The sequence below is a fragment of the Lampetra planeri genome, chromosome 9 (assembly GCF_965212315.1).
Source record: "Lampetra planeri chromosome 9, kcLamPlan1.2.h2, whole genome shotgun sequence".
NCBI classification, from domain to species: Eukaryota; Metazoa; Chordata; class Hyperoartia; order Petromyzontiformes; family Petromyzontidae; genus Lampetra; species Lampetra planeri.
Genome location: NC_136115.1, coordinates 6,149,041 through 6,163,845, shown reverse-complemented (window position 1 = coordinate 6,163,845; position 14,805 = coordinate 6,149,041).

Below are 14,805 nucleotides of genomic sequence, written 5' to 3'. Positions count from 1 at the left end.
CGATCCTATTTAATAATTGCTAACAATTGATTGTGTGATTACAGATTAGCAATAGTGAGCAATGCCTAGAGCTAGTGCAATATGATCACCTAAGAAACGGGAGATATTGTCACAAGATATTTAATATTTTAATGGGCGGGGGGGGGGTGAAAAAGAGGGAATAGAGGCAGTATCACAGGGGAAAAATGGAAATAATAACAGCGAGACCGCTGCGATGGTGGAAAGAAATGTGGCACAGGGAGACATTATGTGATGGGATTGAAAAAAACGTTTTTCCCATATTACTGCGACTACCCCATTATATAATCCAAAACAAGGCGTACAAGTGAAATAACATGGGATACCATGACAATAACATAGGATACCCTAACACGGGTCACCTTAATGTGTTTAATCCATGGGTAAGTCTCCATTAACTATTCTTCTGCTTGTTTTTCTCTCACTGGGAAATTATAATGGACCTCATTGAAAGCCAGGCACTGAAAGCATTTTATTCAATAAATTATTACGTAATGAACCATTTTCTTAATAATTGCTGCACTGTGTATACGCCCATAATGAAGGCGACCCTTATTTAGCCGATTATTAGTCACATAATGTGCTTGCATAATGAATGCAAAAAATCAGGTTATCGATGTGTTGGTAGCTATTATGCCGACTCCATTTCCCAAAATATCACGAAAATATTCCCACGTGTTATTCATTATGCACGTGTTTATAGTTACAGTGGTGCTTAATATTCACACACTGTAACATGGAATACATTTATGCAAAAGGTTTTGGATTTCAAAATGCCAAGTAAATTTGGAATCTGTGTAAATCTACTTATGACGAATATTATTAATAGCCTTTTCAATTAGGAAAGCATCACTAAGTCCTAAACTTGGTTTTCAGGAGAGTCATGGTTGAAGACGTTTTTCGTAATGAATTGTTTTACTATTTTACACTGTTTTGCCATTTTCCCAATTACATTCCAATTGGGAAATTAGCAAGATGTGAGGAGATGAAGACATTTTCATTCGGAACTCTGCAGTTAGCAGTGCATCACCACGTGTTAAAAAACAGCTCCAGAAGATGATATCACAGAACTACTTCTAAGATCACCTTCAGTCGACCTCTTCCTCCACGCTAGCAACACACCTTGTATTTCCTTGCCAACGATTGTTGATTGTTAAACTGATTTATTATTTAAAAGTTGCTACAATTGAACCCAGTTTAATTATGGGTGGTTTGCTCAAATTTGAACCTAATCCATTCCAGGTGCCAGCTCTGTCCTCTGAACTCACCCAGCCACGTTGTAGTATTATACCAATTATTTTAAAGGCTTAAACATATACCAGGACAGCTAAAAGATCATCAAGCACTGTGAAATGAGGCCTGTGCTCACGTGACCTAATTGATTCCAAAAGGTCCTCTGATCAATTGTAATTGATGACGGTCTCACGTCTTTTTTCACACTGTCTTTCGTTTTCAGTGGGCCATTACAAGCCATTGAGTTCATGTTAAATGCATAAATCACTGGCAATCTATTGACACTCAAAATTTGGTAATTTACGTCACGGATCTCATCATTGTAATGTGAAAATTATGATGATGTCTTTCGTTATATGTAAGTCAGTGTGCAGTATTATGAAAACATGCATTTAGTGATGCACGGATATAGAGCATACATCTTAACATGGTTACATTTGCGTAATGTTACACAATTAAAGTAAATTAGCTTTGCATAATCTTCTGTAACCCTTGCTGAACAGTACACCATAGGTTTACAGAATAGAGGCACGCATCAAATAGCATGTGATTATTCATGATTAGTTTTTATGAAAAAATAGGTTGAAAATATTTAATCGGGAAATACTCCACTGTCCGCTAGGACAAGCTATTTGCTATTATTCTATATACTTGTGCGGTATTCTTATTAGTCTAGCAATGAACTGTTACTTTACATGCATCGCGATTGCCTATTAATGATTTAGTACACACCAGTCAATTGATGAAAAAAACATCAAGCCGATGTTTGCAACCCATACATTAAATATAAAACAGTGGTTATATTTATTCCTGCTTGATGGACAAAGCACAATCGATGTTAGCGACTTCGGAATGCCCTGTCAAAAGCATAAAGGTGCGGTCCTGCAATTGCTCACTCATGACACTGCTGGCAGAAGGGCATCCACTAGAGGCCGTTCAAGCGAGAACCTCTATACAATATTTGACCGACTCTACCAAGACTTGGATGTATGTGTAGTGTTGTAAGGACGGACTTCTAAACGTCTTTTATAGCACACACCGTTTATTATCTTAATAACACAGTCCCTATCACACTAAGTGGTATATGGTCCCCTCACCCGTTTCCCTCAGAAGGTACAAGCCTCCGGACCCTGCAGGCTATCTAATCTCCCTGCTCTCCCAGCGTCCTCTGGCTGGACCTAGGGGATCTCTCCCCGACCACTGGTTACTCTGAGCCCTAGCCCTGATAAGGGCTGGAGGGCTTGGTCCAGGGTCCTAGACGTCTTCGACCGACTTGGGTTTTCGTGTAGCAGAACCCCTCCATAGCTCTCAGCGCTCTGGCTTTTATACCTGTTCGTGGCCGGGTTGTCCAATCCCCGGCCACCTTGTGAGACCCTCTGATTGGTCCTTCCCAATCTGGGTTTGGATCCTACCTCACCCCATTTGACCCTGACCGTTTGATTGAGCGGGAAAACCTTGTTTACGATCTGCTGTCACAGTTTGCGAACAGCGAGTAGTTAACACCACTACATATGTACCCACACTTTATCCCACCACACGCGAACTGCCGACCGACGGTGTTGAACCTATAAACACATTGCTGGCCGGACAGAGGTTTGTGTGGTGTAAATTTAAGAAATGTGCTATTGCTTCAACTGCCGCGCCAGGTGAATGAAGCAGCGACGTCTGTATTGAAAGTCCAGCAGTGCTACATTACACCACGTCCGACATACCTGGAATAACAAAAAGCAGTTCTAAAGAAATTAGTTTTCAATCTAGATTTAAAAGTGCATCCCTCCAGTGGCTTCCTAATATCGGAAGGAAGAGCGTTCCAGACGGCCGCAGAAGGGCATCTGAAAGCGCGCGATGCCGAGACCGTCTTTGTTCGATGGTTAGCCAGCCAAAAGCCGGTGCTGCGAGATGTAATGGTTTATGTGGCCACAAGGTGGCAATGCGGCTGCACAGTGCAAAATCTTTCAAACGTTTGTGCTGTTATTGTGTTTACTTCTTGCGGCGTTACAACTCTCACACGCCTTACGATTCGACTCATAGTTGTGTTGCATTCAAGAATCCATCCCTTAAAAACATTGTCCTGAATGTGGTGACATCTACTGGCTTGAGGGGTCACGATAATCGATTAAATATCGTACAAAATAACATATAATACGGTATTCTTTCACGCGTGATTCGATGTATTTATAGTGAGCATGAGAATCGACATAAATCAATGAAACTCTGCATCATCACACCACTAATATCTATACTCCTGTGTTGTACATCAGCACTATTCCTGTGCTACAACCGAGAGCATTGATTTCAAGGATCCTCTGATTCAATCGCGAGCTTTATAACCCTTTCTCTTTAAAGCCCAACATCACGTATGATCTCTGCAGTGAAAAAGTGGCAGTAATAGTGCTAATCATACACTGATTGTTAATAAACCCTGCATACTATATATAGGGTAAGATAAATCAAGTATGCAAATTGAGTCATCGGGTCCAATAAGGTTATGTGAACGTGACTTTCAAGAGAGTCGGCTAAAATTTCACGCAAGATTATTTTAAAATCTAATTTTTCTCCCCCTCTCTCTCCTTGGTTGGTGTTTTCGATGTGGAAATTTTACATCCTATCTTGAAAACACATCAAAATTATGTATGTCAGTGCTATGTAAGTGAATGAACAATTACGTTTTCATATGGATTATATATCCATACATTACATGCATTTTTGAACACATCACTATGGTCTTAGATATAAAATGACAATTCGAAACAACTATTGTACTAAATAATCCCATTATATTCGATATTTTGTGTTTAGATGCCTCTCTTTAAGTTTACTTGCACAGTGGACAGATTCATGAATACCTATGCCTCACCATGTACTCCAAATACTCACATTGCACCGAGGAACGTTGCTATAAAAGCACAAACATGTGGTATATAAAATAATTTTAATATTCTGCTCCTTCCTTGTCTCCGTAAAAAAAGGATTTGCTGGGTAGGTTCCACTTTTTTTCGCCATTGGGCAAAATCAATTCCAGTCTCAACATAATCACCATGTTGATGATACCCACTGTGCCTTGCCATCGACTCGATTGATTGGGGAAGGGATATCTGATAAATGAAGTACACAACAACACTGTGGAGAGGTCAACCAATTTCCTATCCACGCATTCAAAGGAGGTTCACCTCCGATTAGCATGGTTGGCTACGTACGGTGCAAACGAAGTTCAACATGCATAAATACAAGGCACGCTACACAAGCCTCAGAGCCCCTGAAGTCGCAACGGAAGCTTAAAATACCATGATAAAACTGGTGTAGTGTACTTTATATTGATATTCATACGCCACGCGAAAGAAATTGTCCATGCTGACGGATGACCCTTCAACCTCTGCTTCTGACGTCACGAGTAACTTCTTCAGCAGCGATTCTCTCCCCCATTCTGTTAATAAATCTCCCTGTCCTCGCTCACCGTCACATTTATGGCTTTCCCCTTTGTGTTCAGCACCATGGATAGTATCACGTTTATGCTACATGTTATCATTGCCGACTGTATGGCATTTAAATACCACATGGCAGATTCAATTCATGCAGAAGATATAATTGAATTTATCTTCGCTTTGTGACAATCTCATTGGAATTGCAAACGACACATTGAGTTTTATGAGACATCTCCTTTACCAGTGGCAAAATATAGTAATAGGTTTTTACCCATTCAACTGGTACACAAACTGACACCTTTATACAAGGCATCATCTTGTTTGCAATAACCACAACACAAGCAGTCAAAATGCAAACAAAAAGAAACAACTCTGATAATGATAATGATATGCACTGTCCTGTAAGTTTATTGGTCCACACCCGAGACAGCTTTTCTTAGAGCCTAGTCTCCATTGGTGTTGGACCAGATGACGCCAAAAGGCGTACAACTCAAAGACAGCGCACTATCAGAGTATTGAGAGCTCGGGGTAAGCATTTACACTATGAGACATCTCCTTTACCAGTGGCAAAATATAGTAATAGGTCATCATGATGCCTTGTATAAAGGTGTCAGTTTTTGTACCAGTTGAAAGGGTAAAAACCTATTACGACACATTGATTTGTTTACGTTGGTGCTACCTTTGTCTAATGTGTAATGTAACATTGCAAAGAAGACTGTTAATTAATTACACTGTGTAACAAACATGTTTTTTTGTTCCTGGGTAGTAAGTGTTATTTCCTAATTGCTTATGCCTCAAAAGTACAGAAAATGGTTATCATTCCCCACAAACTTTGCTTTTGTGACCAGGACAGTGGTATTTTGAAATGTACCAATTTTCAGTGAGAAACCGTGTGCATTTGTGTCATTCCTTCAAAAGGTTTGTGGGGAATAATAGCCATTTTCTATATTTTTGAGGCATAAGCAATTAGAAAATAACACTTAGTTCCCAGGACCAAAAATCGTGTTACATAGTGTTATCTGAGAGAATATATCACGACAGTGTATTTATTCACTAAAACTAAAAGTGTTTTCAGAATACCTTCGGATTGTGTCAGTCAGTATATCTGCCAACCTGCCATCACAATGTTACTACGCACCTTTATCATGGGATGCATGTTCATTATTTCGAGTAGAATTTTTGCGTTACTACAGATGACTTTGCAACAGACATTCGAAGTGAAGTATCCAATGATAACAAGTTTTTTTATGATGCAGATAACTGCGTTAAATATTTTTTAATATGAAAATGTAATTCGAAATGTATAATAGCTTAATTCACTGACACTTTTACATGTCATGTTTTATTTAGTAATGCTATCATTGTGCTATTTATAATGCTGAACAGAAAATTGTAATTTGATATCAAAATTTCAAACGTATATTCGAATTAACTTTTCTACTTAGCATTATGAAAACCATAATTTTAGCGTAACAGGTTATTAATGACTTTTCAAAAATACATGCAGAGATAATTACCCATTTATGACAAGTTTGTTATATTTTAAGTTATTTTAATGTTACAATGTGCATCAAAGTCTTCAACGTAGTACAGTGTGGATATGAAGCGGTGGAAACGCTCACATCATTTGTATGCATGCGATACCCTGTGTTTTCATGCTAATATTATTGAGGTCTCTGTCATTGAATGGCAGAATTATCATTAGCGTCATTTAAAATAAAAATAAAACTGTAGACTGCCAAGAGGCCCTTCAGCCTATCGTATTTGTTCTACCATTGTTTAAATGACTGCCTTTAACACGTTAAATATTAAAATGCAGTATGTGGCAAGTCTAAAACCTAGTGCCCGTTGTGCCCGTTTCAGAAATGAAGGCATTAGTTTCACATATCGATGGGAGAGCTGATTTGTAAGAAAGGAAACGTGTACATATTCCATAATAGAGGGGTTTTTTTGTTAGATCGCATACATATATAAATGTACAAGTTCAAAGGGCTCGCATAATGCATAATGTACGTTGCCTCAGTAATCCCGCCACCCCCACATTGTGCAAAAGCGCAGAAGCGTGGTAAACACATCTACGCCTCTATATAAGGAACGAAACAAGTGGACTTCTCCACAAATCTGGCTGTCGCCTGATGAAGCTAGTTGTAATTACAGTACTGGCGAAGCGTCGTACTCAGATTGTAAATGTTGTGGCTTGGCTCTCCAACACACCGGTGTGCTGTACTAGTGACGAATTGGCATGTTCTGTTTATGTGACAACCCTTACGAGTTGGCTGTGTCGGGTGGTGGCGGGTTTTAATGAAACATTTATATATTTACGCGATCTAACCCAAAAAAAACCTCTATTATGGATGATATTGGTCGCGAAAGCCTACGTGTTAAAGTGTCTACATATTATATTCTTCGGGTATTTCGGTAAAGTCACGTAGATAGGTTCAAAGAAAATAAAAAGAAGAAAGAAAATAAAAATAAACCTATCTACGTGACTTTACCGAAAGACCCAAAGAATATGAATTCCTGCAGTCAGGAAAGCTTTAAGTCAAGATGTATACATATTGTTTTCATATCTGCTGGTTGAGTTATGTTTCCGCTACATCAAGCAAATACGGAGCAGTGCTGGATGGAGTTCTTAAATGTGCAATAGGTTTTGCAAAACAGTTAACATATTGTGCCTTCATGCCACGATGAAGGCTCATTGGGCGCCACAACATGAAAAAATCTGCTTTTCATCATTCGTTTTGCATCAACATAGCTCACGTGTTTGTGCCTGCTGCAACGAAAACTCTTTCCGAACTATAACCAAGCATGCGAATTAAGTAACAACTGACACGTTCAAATACTGGCAGATGCTATTCCAGTAGCGATGTATGGACCAGAAAATACAACAACACAAGTGCTTAATTAAATTGCAATGTAGTACAGTCCCGCAGGAATGCAATTGATATGCCTGCTTGATGTGCATTCGCTTCTCCTTTGTACTCGTAGTTTTGAGAACAACATGCAATCGTACCTTTACATTCAACGCAAACTTTTCCAGTAGTACCTAAATGCTTTGAAACGTCGTTTGTTTGAACCAAAGACATGAGCAAAATGTACACGCCATTGTAGAAAGTGTGGTTATTGAAGAGAATAATACAACAATTGGAGCCCTGCTAATTGCTTACTCCTGGTGGAGGGGCCTTCACTAGAGGGAGCTCCAGAGAAGCCATGAGTATTTGGCCTACTCTTCCACGTTGGTCAGATAACTCGGAAGAGGTTGGAGTACCCACATTTTACTCTATCCCACAAGATCTATTTGGAATTTAAAAAAAAAACCTTCTGTTCTCACGTGTGCTTCTGGGCGGGAGGTGATGGCCAGGTTTGGCGACATCATCTGGGTCATCGGTTACCCCCCTCCTGGCGGCTAGATGTGGGGCCAGACAGCATTTTTAAAGGGGCCTGCATAATTCCTGGCAACAAAAGAAAGTCGAATATAATTTAGGTGATTAATTCACTTAATTGCCTAATCGTACCTGCTAGAAGAATTTTTTTTTAAGACAAGTGGTTTGTCTCATATTTGACTTATACAATACCTCAAATGACACACAAGGGGGCGATATTACATGAGTGAAGACAGGCAATAGAAAACACATTCCTGCGGAGGGAGCTGGTAGGAACGTTGGGTTGCTCGGTCAATGGCCAGGGTCAACAGCGGCGTGGTGTATTCCGCAAATATGGCCGACTGTGAGGGCGGGCACAAGCCGGCGTGAGTAGGTTAAACGTTGAGTTTTATAAGGGCACGACGAGGTGACAAGCCCCTTCCCACCCAGCCCCACCCCTCCCACCCCCACCCAGCCCCACCCTCCCCACCCAGCCCTTCCCCACCCTCCCCTCTCCACCCAGGCCCACCCCTCCCATTTTTTGATGCACGATGGACGGACACAATAATCGCCTGTGGGCTGGTGGAACCAGGTGGTTCCTACCAGTATAACCACTCCTTTCATTTCTGACTGTGCAAGAAGCTCCATCACCTGCGGCACCGAACCTCCGCTATAAACATTAATTGCTACAATCTTAATTTGGAGCTTTCGTGACTGCAGGGATTACTCTTTGGTTCTTTCGGTAAAGTCACGTAGTATGCTATTATTTAATTTATTCTTTTATCTTTATACGTGACTTTACCGAAAGAACCAAAGATTAATTGCTACTGCTCACGTGACAGCATTATCTGTTGACGTATCACAATTATTTCATGTTAATCCAGTGACACATTAGGAATGGACCACTCTTTTAATTATTTGCTCGTGCAGCAGGGGAGTAAAGTGTCGTTTTGTGAAAGTCCTGATGTGCTGTGCAGTACATCAATGCACGTGTGTACACCAGCATGTGATGACTGAGTTGGGCCTGTAGGGGGCTGGCAGGGTTATTGATTAACCGCACTTGTACACCAGTCACTTGGCTAATGGCGACTCGGTTGAAGATTGCTGTGTGTGACACACGCGCTGTTGCATTTTACAGATTTACCACAATAAATGTATTTGCCCTCGATTTGGAGCACCTGCCCACGCCCTTCATTTCGAGAGTGCAACATATTCACTGTAGTAGTGTGCATGGAAATGATTTAAACTTAAACAAATAAGATAGATTCAAAATTCCTAAATACTTGAACATTTGATTTGGAGCTTTCGTAACTGCAAGAATTACTGTTTGGTTCTTTCGGTAAAGTCACGTAGAAAGAAAATAAAAAAATATCTTTGGGTAATTATTATTGCCAATTAGTATTTTATTTTGATATTATTTGATTTCTTAAAATATTTTTGTCACAATGCAGATGATTTAAAATTACTCAAATGTAATAAAATAATAACCCTTTGTCAATTCACTGCTGGATAGAATGTCTCCCTACGTTGTGTCAGTAAGAGGGCATGTTTGATCATATATCACCAGGCTGGTGAAGGGAGTGGGGAAGGGGTTGTGGTGCAGGACAGGTTCAGATATCCCTCGCCACTAACGTGAGTCGTGGATGGAAATCAAACTGAGGTGCACCAGCTTTCCATACCCTAAACCCATTAATAGCAAACATGTATTATTGCTCACGGAAAGTCTGACTAAATATGCAAACAGTTCCCAGTATAATAGTACATGTACAGTGCACTAAAGTAGGTATTGTTATATCAGGGTTAACGCAGCCTATCTTCCCTCCAGGCTCAATGCAATGAGCACTTGCTTGGTCAGAAACACTGGATGTAAAAGATACATCGGTTGAACTATTGAAAGACCTACTACAGTGCAGGCATAATCATTTTATTTTACTGTGCCAGGAGCACAAAAATGAGCACCGCCTAATTATCAAAAGAACAATGAGTCACTATTATTTAGTGGTGTCTTACATGATGCAATGTACACGTTGTTTTTGTTTTAATAGTAGCCAGCATTCTTTATATTAGACAGATTGCCAGATGACTTGAATACAAAATGCCACTTCATATTGTGAGACTGAATTTGTAATGTTACAAATGTATAATTATATCTGCATAGCATATTTAATCTTTTCCGCGGTTGGATATCCCCAAGCCCATAACAGACACGTCCAGCTTTGTCGGGAATGTATGTATATACAAGGCATGTAGCAAAGTGAGAGAAATTGTGTATTTACAAAGCTTTCCATGGGAATGTAACTCAACAATTGCCGATAAGCATATGATTTATATAAACACCGTTGAGGAATAACAAGCGCAGATCTGGGTGAGTGAGGGGTGCTGGGAAGATATGGATGGCAAATATGTATTTTTGCATTGTGTTACGCAGTGTAAATAGCCCACCAACTGGCAGATTACATTTAAGTGACCTTACCACTCACTGCTGCGACACAGCAACACGATAAACGCGAGCGTGTTTACATTTAACAGAAATGTGTTTACCAGACTTACATGAAAGTATACATTCACGTCATGTTAGAATTTAAAGGGGTACATTGAAAGGTATCATGAAAAAGGGTGGGGGAGCATTGGCACAGTGGTTAGTGCACTGATGCTGTGAACCTGGCGAGCTGATTTCATTCCCGGTCACGGCTAACATCAGCGGTGAGCGATATCTTGAAATGACCCTTGGTCCCTCATTCACCAACCCGAATTGACCAATGTGGTAAAGTAAGACCAACCAAGCCCCGTGACTGATACTGCATTGGACTACGCTTTATCCTCCAGTGGATTGACAACAGAGTGTACGCTACGGTGTCGTTACCACGGTGAAAATAATGATCGGTAGTTTACACTTCTAAAGCAGCCCGTCACCCGAAGATCGCAAGGCGCTGAGATGTCGCCGAGCAACACGTGATAAAACGAAGAACAACCCTTGTAAAGTGATTTAAATGAGCAAGTTGTGCAATTCAACAACTGCTGACAGGCAAGCGGCACAAATAGAAGCTGCCAGCCACGTGGTGCACATCCGCAAAAACCTACGCAGCTTAATAGAATCGCACTCGCTAATAATAAGATAAATAGATGTGCAAAAAAAAGGCCACACATACACAATATGTAAAACACAAATAAATAGAGGCAATAAATATCAATTTAAACACACGTTTCCATTTTGAATATATTTCGATACGCGCATTTATCTGCATTTAAAATGACAATCGAATGTGCTGCTTTAAATGAACAACTGCGGTGATTGTTTCCAGCATTCACATCGCTGTTAAGCCAGCGATATATATATTTTACGCGTCAAATGCCACAGCACACCATTCCATTTAGGTCATATTCAGACATCCTCATTCGGTCATGCGTCACCATTAATCAACATCACTTTTGTGCATGGAGCCCCCTTTTATTTCGTCAAAATCCTGCAGCCAATCACATTGCGATTTGGCCGTACACTCCACATGATTGCGGTGGTTCACAAACTGACCACAGTAGCCAACAAGGCTATGGGAAATGTTGAGTGCAACTGTTGCGGAAAGGATGGAATTATGATGAAGCACACTTTAAATACCGTATTCTACATTACAGAACATATTCTATAATTACGTGTTTTTCTTTTCTTCATATTGTAGTTTTGACATTTCTAATATATATCTTAGGACCCTAAAGACCATTTATGACGACATTCTCAAAATGAGAATATCATCAACTAATATCTTATTCAATGGGTGGTTTTTTTCTCCAAATTACACAAAAAATTCAAATCACAAATAGAAAATGTCATAAATTGTCACAAAACACAACGACTGTGCGGGACGATTCATGAACTTAAATGACACGTACACAACTGCACAATGTAAGAGGGAACATTAATTCGAGTGGGGGTTTTAATAACAGTAAGTATGCTACTGAAGGCTTTACAACGTGATTCATAAAACCTCAGATGTTAATAAATAAATAAATGTATGTGCTTACAAATAAAGTACTTATTTTATTACACAGACATCTTCACAACAGCACATGAGGTGCTATGCACAGAGAATAGTCTTTTGAGAGCATGTGCGTGATAGAGATATCTTCGCGTATGTAAAGATACATTGCAGCTTGAAAAGACGGAGCTTATTTTTCAATTATTATTTTTTTAAACGCATGCGAATGCTGGGATCTGACTCCTTTGTTGTGTGTACTGGTGTTATGTTTCATGTATACTTGTTTGTATATTTGTTTTGCAACGTGTTCAAGCTCTTGGAGAGACAATCATATTGTGCCGTCACGCCCTCAGAACAAAGGATACAGCCATATGTAGGACGCTTTCCGTTCTCAGTCCAGTCACTGATTATATGTTTTCGGATAATTTAAAATTTCACTTGAAGCTGCCTTACGCAGCTTTAAGAGTCGAACACATGGGAACAGTCAGAGTTGAACATAAATATAGTGCCATAGCGAAAGACAATTTTCTAAAGAATGGGCAAATGGAAGTCTGCCCCTTTCCCTGCTAAACAAACGATGTTACACATCCTTCTTCTCGTTCGGTGTGCACGTCTTGTATGGCGTCTTGAGATGTGGTGGCATTTGCACACTTTATCAATACAGTGTGTGTATATATATATTGCCACATTGTTCAATGCCACTGGAGTGTTTTGGTCAATGGCTACTTTCAGAAGTGTGCCATCCAACCAGGAGGTGTCCAAGAGGGAAAATAGTTGTACCTGGTACCACAATTTCAGACACTTTAAAGATGTGGATGCTCATAAGCGTAAATATGAAGTTGCTTTTTAAATTTCAAATTAGTATGTTACTAATCATGACTATAATTCATATATTGGAGAGAAATGCTCATAGCGGATCTCCGTGTGCAATGTACTAAGACAAACACATTTTTTATTTAACGCTCGAATGGTGATGGTGTATTCAGTTTCAATTATGTATTGAGCTTTTGACTTATTCCTTAAATAAGCGACATTTTCTGAAAATGTAGAAAAATTGCCTTCAAAATTACACATTGTGTGTATTATGAGGATGATTATGAAACATTGAATATGCATTTGCCTAATTTACGGAACTGCTCACTAGTAGCACAATTATGAAAAATAATACATTTTTCGTACAATCCTGGCCAGAGGTGCAATGGCAGAGATATGTCAGTGATGGGGGTCATGGGGGCAGGGCTGTCATAATGCTTCTCATCACTCGTTGGCAGGAATGCTAGCAAGCTCATGTGGTGGGAATTGTTCGATGATTTCAGGATGTCAACATTATGATAGTTTGAGTTGAGTGTTTGGAAATAACCACGTACGACATTTCTGCTTAAAATACAATACACTGCTCTTTAGCTTCAGTTTTTTTACAATCAAAATTTTTGCACTTGGCTTTAGCTGATATCAGTCTCATGATGCTGCAAATAGTTACATTGAAGTGTTAGTGCCCATAAGCAAGTGTATGTTGTTTATTAATATGTTTATATATACTTACTCATTTGTGTATATCATACAACACCGTGCATACTTCATATTAATTTACAGACATGAGAAAGGAAGGCAAAGACTTGAACTCTGAAACAAATTAACTCGATATTTAGACCACTGGGTAACACTGTAAATGTTGTAACTGTAAATGTTGTGGGTTTACTATCCAACACACCGGTGTGCTGAACTAGTAACGAATTGGCATGTTTTGTTAACGTGAAACCCTTACTAATTGGCTGTGTTTGGTGTTGGTGGGTCTAATGACACATTTATATCTACGCGATCTAACATATAATAAACGCTATTATGGATAATATTGGTCGCAAAAGCCCACGTGTTAAACCGAGTAACATTCCCCGAATGCATCGTGATATTAATACCACCCAGCAGTCAATTAAATATGAATAGAAACAGCAATTTGTTTGAGCAGACGATCAGCCCATGCAAAGGAATCTTTATAAATCATATAAGCCTCACCCTAGTCTGAACCACCCTTCTATGATTAAGGACATCAACATTCTAGAATAGGGTATACAACGCTACCTACTGGCGAAGCCAGTGGGGGTGGGGTGGCACGTGCCCCCACAATTATCCGATCCAAATCCCAAATTTCGATCGGATCATTGGTGTTTATTAGTAATAAATCGGCATTTTGCGACCCCCACTGCCACTGTGTAGCATATTATTATGTGCCAGGGACTCTATGAGATGATAGGACAATAGTCTCAGTCCATAATTGGCAATAGGTAACGGCAAATCAGTTATAAGTTACTCACAGAATTGTGCGCAGTTGCGTATACAGTAGACGACTTCCCTGAAGGCATTCACCTTCAGCGAGCGCGATGCCGATCACAACGCGGTTCGAATTCGACCCTCGATCGATGGCTGCGCCATCGCCGCACACGCGTCGAATAAAAAGCAAGGGACAAGTCCTCACTTACTAACAACTTCTCTATCATTTTTCATTGCTGGACGGGTTGCCCCCCCCCTACCTGAAAATCCTGGCTCTGCCATTGACGCTACCACCAATTTGTCTGTCCTCTTACCTATTATGGTGACCTCGTGTTTGGATTGCAAAAATTAAGCTCCTGCCACACCAGAAAATGTCTCCGGATAAACGAAAGCATGTCCGATATAATCTGCAATCCAAGTGAAAAGATATTTTTGCACTGATAGTATAATGAGCGCCAATTGGGTGGGACGCAGTCAATGTCACTGGATGTTGGTTTGGTGAGTGGTTAAGAAGGCCTGCACTATTATTGT